This window comes from Pelophylax lessonae (assembly GCF_965119305.1).
Source record: "Pelophylax lessonae genome assembly, chromosome: 3".
Classification (NCBI taxonomy): domain Eukaryota; kingdom Metazoa; phylum Chordata; class Amphibia; order Anura; family Ranidae; genus Pelophylax; species Pelophylax lessonae.
Genome location: NC_138770.1, coordinates 309,728,102 through 309,735,256, shown reverse-complemented (window position 1 = coordinate 309,735,256; position 7,155 = coordinate 309,728,102).

Genomic DNA, 7,155 nt, shown 5'->3' with positions numbered 1-7,155 from the left:
GGCTCTGTGCTGGCCTGTAGGCCAGCCGTTGCCATATTAGAGGCATATTGCTGTGCAGAATGTATACTCGCATGTGAATGAGCTGGAGTGTCAGCTAGCAGCAGGGGGTGGAATCCAGGTCCCTTGAGTCATCCCTCATACTCATTGCCTCCAGGAACAGCCAGCTGTGGTGGTGGAGGATTCTTGCCAGCCTTGGAGAAGAGGCGCTGAGCAGCCTCCTTTGCAGAGCGGGGTGGGAGGCTGCCATCTTGGCCAGGAGTGTCGGGCGGAGCACGAGAGCCCTATCCTCTTTTAGCCATGGGAGAGAACACATATAGCCAGCCAGAGGATGCAGACACGGGCAGCCGGTGATGTTGGTCCCAGAGCGATACAAGGCTAGGCCGGAGGAGCTCTCAGACACGTCTCACTGCATGCCTCGCTTGGCCACGCCCCATACTAATCCAGTTTACCGTGTAAGTGATTTCTTACCCGTCGTCTAACTGCAGCCAGCATTTCTTCCACAAAAGAAAATAAAAACTTAAAACACTATAAAATCTCTCTTTATAATGTACCAATTTACAGGGCAGATGTGTGTTGGAGAGATTTTTGGTTCCAAATAGTGCAAATCAGCAGCAGGTTTTGCTTGGTATATTAAACATGAAGATTTATTCACTTAATGAGAATGCAGATTTTTTATCTTTCAATCCTTGCCTATGTTCCAGTTTAAATTGCTGCCATAACTGCTTACTCCTGTTTCAGGGTGGCGACTTTCTCTTGCGACATACTTTGAAGCCACCCTTGCATTGAGGGAATAGAGTTGTGTCTCTCTACACAAAAAAAAATAAAAAAATACCCTGAAACCTGCAACATATATATGTAGCTAGGTACAGGACTACAGGGCCGGCGCTACCACTAGGCGGACTAGGCAGCCGCCTAGGGCGCAGCCACGGGCATTGGAGAGTCTTGGTTCGGGGTGGTGGAAGCAAGCAGCAGTGTTCTCGTGGAGTAGGCATCTGTCTCCACGCTGCGAGCGGGCGGCCGCAGAGAAAGAGAAGAAGGAAAGCTAAGCCTGAGGGCTGAGCTTTGGATGGGAGGTGAGCAGCAGCAGTGGCGGCGGCACCTCCCAGAACTTGGATTTCTTCACTACGTCAAGTGATGTGACAGCGGCCCGGAGGACTAGGACGGGTGCAGTGGGGGGTGTGGTATTGTCCCGGCGGTGGGGGAGGCAGGAGGGGCCATCTGCAGGTCGGCGCTACCTTTTAGGCAAAACAAGATCGATACAGAGCCCACCTTAATTGCGATGGCACGCCCTGCCTCTCCTTACATTCGGCTGTCCCCCTCCTTCACATACGTCACCCCCCCTCCATTGTTTCTTGTTCTGCCCAGATGCAGGACGAATGAGGAACTCTGAAGGGCGGAGTTGAATGACGTCGTGGAGGAGGCGGGGTTGGACGGTCCAGAGTCAGGAAGAGGGAGGAGTCTATGATCGGTAATAGAGGAGAGTGGAGTCGGTGTCCAGTGATGTGAGGAGCCAGGATGGGGCTCAGTACACATCACACTGATAGTCCCCTGCCTAACGGTGAGTCACCTCTCCACACAGCCTGACTGCCTGGTGTGTGAGAGGACCTACTGCCAGGGGGACACCGATCTCCCTACCAGCTGCATACTGCCCCCACCTGTATACTGCACACCCCCCGCCCACCTGTGCACACCCCCCCCCCACCTGTATACTGCACATCCCCCCCACCTGTATACTGCACATTCCCCCACCTGTATACTGCACATCCCCCCACCTGTATACTGCACATCCCCCCACCTGTATACTGCACACCCCCCCCCACCTGTATACTGCACATTCCCCCACCTGTATACTACACATTCCCCCCACCTGTATACTACACATTCCCCCCACCTGTATACTGCACATTCCCCCACCTGTATACTGCACATTCCCCCACCTGTATACTGCACATCCCCCCACCTGTATACTGCACATCCCCCCACCTGTATACTGCACACCCCCCACCTGTATACTGCACACCCCCCCCACCTGTTTACTGCACATCCCCCCACCTGTATACTGCACATCCCCCCACCTGTATACTGCACACACCCCCACCTGTTTACTGCACACCCCCCCACCTGTATACTGCACATCCCCCCCACCTGTATACTGCACACACCCCCACCTGTATACTGCACATCCCCCCCACCTGTATACTGCACATCCCCCCCCACCTGTATACTGCACATCCCCCCACCTGTATACTACTCATCCCCCCCACCTGTATACTGCACATCCCCCCACCTGTATACTGCACATCCCCCCACCAGTATACTGCACATTCCCCCACCTGTATACTGCACATCCCCCCACCTGTATACTACTCATCCCCCCCACCTGTATACTACTCATCCCCCCCACCTGTATACTGCACATCCCCCCCACCTGTATACTGCACATCCCCCCCACCTGTATACTACTCATCCCCCCCACCTGTATACTACTCATCCCCCCCACCTGTATACTACTCATCCCCCCCACCTGTATACTACTCATCCCCCCCACCTGTATACTGCACATCCCCCCCACCTGTATACTGCACATCCCCCCCACCTGTATACTGCACATCCCCCCCACCTGTGTACTGCACATCCCCCTGCCTCCACCTGTATTCTGCCCATCCCCCCACCCCCACCTGTATACTGCACACACCCCACCTCCCTACCTGTATACTGCACACCCCCTCTGCCCCCCCTGTATACTATACACCTCCACCCCACCTGTATACTCTACACCCCCCGCCCCCCTACCTGTACACTGTACAGCCCCGCCCCACCTGTATACTGCACACCCCCGCCCCCTACCTGTATACTGCACACCCCCCTCTGCCCCCCCACCTGTATACTATACACTTCCACCCCACCTGTATACTGTAAACCCCCCTGCCCCCACTTGTATATTGTACGCCCCCCTACCTGTATACTGTACACCCCCGCCCCCACCTGTATACTGCACACCCCCCCGCCCTCCTACCTGTATACTGCATACCCCCACCTGTATACTGCATACCCCACCTGTATACTGCACACCTCCCGCCCTCCTACCTGTTTACTGCATACCCCCACCTGCATACTGCACACCCCTGCCCCCCCTACCTGAATACTGTACACCCCAGTGCCAGTGTTGCCCGCCCACACCTGTATGCTGTACACACACAAAAATGCATGTGCTTTAGCGCCTATGATTGGCCTATACATGGTTTGTATCACAGCGCTCACCGGAGTGAGAGAAATATTTCAAGCATCAGAACTCCTGCCTGACGCTAAACTGATGATCTGTATGGGGCTTTTAAAGCATTGCCTAAGAAAAAATATACGGAACTGAAGTTTTTCGTAGTTTCATGGGCGCACATACGCAAAGCCCCTACAGGTCATCAGTTTAGTGTTAGGCAGGAGTTTTAGCGCTAGAATTATTGAGTTGATTTTTTTATTTTTTTTTGGGGGGGGGGGGCGCAAGTAGCTGGTCTTGCCTAGGGTGCAAAATAGTCTTGCACCGGCCCTGCAGGACTATGATGTTATGAGACAAAGATTGTTGGAAATAGCGGGAAGCTTGGGGAATCTGTGACTGTTTGGCCCACATTGTGGGAACCAGAGCAATTGTCAGGCCAGCTGGTCTGTCACACTGGGACCAGACCAAGAGTGGGGCACTTCCATCAGACTGCATTGCCACGATGGAGAGTTGGCCCACTAATACCATTAACCAAAAGACATGCCACGAGAGCAGGATGCTGATAGCAATCTAACTGGCATCCATTTACAGCCATCTGATCTAAGTTCATGAAATGCCATTACAAACTCAGGGTGCAGTTATACTACAGCTTCACTGTGCACCACTTGAAACATGTTGGTTCTGCCTTACTGCCAGTTATTCTGCACTTCTTGCTGTTTACAGAGCAGAGAGACTACCTCTGATGTACTTACCGTCATCTAATTGCCCCAACATTTGCCAGCAGAAGACCTAATTTAGAGAGTGCCCCTTTCACAAAATGTAATAGTATCTTTCCCCTAATCTTTACAACATTTATGCTGTTTAGCACTGATTGTGTCAACTCAGGAGGTCTTGGCCTAACAAGCAATTTTTGGAACTTAAGGGTCACATATTTCCTGTACTGCTAAATCAAAGATCAATTCACCACCTGTCTGTATTCTGGGTGACATTGCTACCATTTAAGCCCCGTACACACGTACCGATCGTCGGCATACAAATGTTCGTCTTTTCTCCCCGGGATGTCGGTGTCTGTTGAAAAGTGCAAAGACAGCACAAGGACAGCACAAGAATTTTGTCTGCAGACTTCAGCTGACTGCAGAAGTGATGTCATGTAATGGTTAACTTTCCCTGTGTTTTTTATTTTCTGAGCATGCCCAGTCTTGCAAATCTGCGGTCTGTCGGCCGAATTCTGTACTGACAGGCGAACAATCGTCCGTTCTGGTGTCCGCAGACAAAAATTTTCATGTTTGCAAGAAAGACTTTTGTCCGCAGATTGTGCGCAGACATCTGTCGGAGGCACCATACTAACACGCGTACAATCGGCAGATCTTTCGTCCGCCGACGTTTGTATGCCGACGATCGGTACGTGTGTACGGGCCTTTATGCTGACCTGGGAGTATTACGCATTTGTTGCCTGACTCTCTTTGTTTTATTACTTGCCCAGTGAGCTGGATTGTTTAAACTTAATTGTCGTTCTGTTGCATTGAAAACCCTTCTAAATACAAATATAAAAATTTTCTTTTCCCAACAGTTTTGGTGCCTTACTCATGGTAGTGTTAATACTGAGTGTCCAGACTTCCTCCACAAATGGGAATTGGATCTTGGTTCCCAAATCTCAGATGCCCAAAAAGATAACATTCTCGCCCTGGTACATATCTCATCTATTTCTACCAAAGTGGCGGAATCCAACTACAAGTTACTGTCTAGGTGATATTACACCCCGTTGAGGTTGAATGCTATACAGTAATCCCCCGCTCCATCGCGGTTCAGTTTTTGCGGTCCCGGTAATTCGTGTTTTTTTTGTAATGTTATTTTACTATATAAATCATTAAAAATGAAATATTTTTGTGTTTTCCATAGCTCTTGCTATGTCTCTTATTATCTTTTATGTGTTTAAATGAGTTTCTATTGTTTTAAAAGTGTGTTTAAAGACCTTAAAATTCTTCTACACGTACAGTGACAGTAAAATAAACATGCCTACAATGCATTTTAATAGGGTTTTTCTATTTCGCGGAATTTCACTTTTCGCGGCTGGGTCCGGAACGTAACCCCCGCAATGGAGGGGGGTTTACTGTATCTCCCTCTAGCCCCCCGTTATGTTGGAGGGGTTGTGGAGACACTGCATCTCAAGCTCACATATGGTGGTACTGCCCTTTAATCAAGTCATTTTGGGCGGAAGTACTTTGCATTATACAAGATATCACAGGGGAGGCTCTTTCTTCGGATCCTTGGACTGTGTTACTACATTGTACCACCAAACCGATATCTCGCTATAAACGTTCACTCATGCCACACCTACTGAACTCAGCCAAGGCTCTCATCCCGGTTTTCTGGGGTAGCTCGATTTTCCCTCCTGTTGATCAATGGCTACGGAAAATTGATAAAGTTTGTTATTTTGAAGAGCTTTCTCATATATCTCGTGACAAGCTGGATTCTTTTTGGGCAATTTGGTACCTGTGGACCACGTTTAAAACTACCCCTACATACTTATATATCTGCTCCTCAAACCCCTCCGGGTCCCCCCAATCAGATGAGTCTTAATTTAAGGTACCACTTACCGATTGTGCCATTATATATAATGTTTAGTGCTTACATTGTTACCTGCTGGAATACCATTACTACCTGCCCCGTGTTACTTGAGTGATGTTCTCTTTTTTTTTTTTTTTTTTTAGAGATCCCTTGCTCCTCTTCTCAATGCCTGCTATGTTTTTATATATATATATATATATATATATATATATATATATATGTGTATATATACTTTTTTTTAACACCCGTGGCCTGCACACTTTCTATTTTTACTTTTTCTCTTTTTTTCTTTACTCTACTCCTTCCTCTCCATGCCCGCTGTTTCTCTTTTTCTCATTTCCCTCTCTAGCCCTTTCTGCCCTTACTCCTCTCTTTACTCTCTTATGATTTCCACATGAGGAATACCTCGTTGCCCTATATTGGTATTGTTCACATGATCTGATGATTTATTTCAGTTTGCCAATATCTTTTATTGCACTTTTTCTTTCAATAAAAACATATTAAATAAAAATAAAATAAAATACTGAGTGTAAAGGAAATGTTCATTGTGTTTCTTGCTCTTCCTCTTTATTATCCTGGTGTGTCAGAGGAGCCGAGGCCTTTGGCAGGTGTGGCAGAGAAGATGGCACCCATCTTCGTTTTTATTTATTTAAAATTTTTAGCAAAATACTGTGTAAGAATACAAACAAGACAAAACCAGAAATGGTCAGGGGGAACAAAAGAAAACAGAGAACAACAACCTGTTACTCCAGAACATGACTGTAAAGCTCACCAAAACGAACCAGAGTATATCAACCTACTACAAGAGCGTTCCCAACCACAAAGAAAGCAGGGTCCCCTCTGCCACCATGAGTGTTCCCCTTACATTTACATATTGAACTTAAATTATGGGTCAACATTGTTCAGGAAAAAAAATAAAGTGGGGAGTGTGCAATTTAGAGGCCCCCAACGTCAGTGGCAGTTCTAAACAGCCCTCGAGGGGCGTGGGAGATGACTTCCTACCAGGGGCGGGCTGGGCCAGGGGGCAAAGTGGCAATTTCCCCCCAGGCCGCTCTGATTCCCTGTAAAATGGGCCGCTGTACAGGCAGCTCAGGACTGTGCATGTGCCGGAGCTGACCGGGTGCTGCTGCTCGGGCGGCTCTGGCAGGGTTACAGACAGGGGAGGGCTGGCAGCCTTAGGCCTGGGGGGCAAGTCTCGTCAAGTGGCCCGTTGAACCACCGAATCAGCTCACCATCCATGCCCATCTGGTTTTTATAGCAGGTATTGATGTTGTTATGAAACAAGACCAATATGACCCCGATCTCGTTAAAGAGCCGATGCCGCAGCTCATTGCACATGTGATTGGCTGTGTCCAATCACAGTGGATCATGTGTAA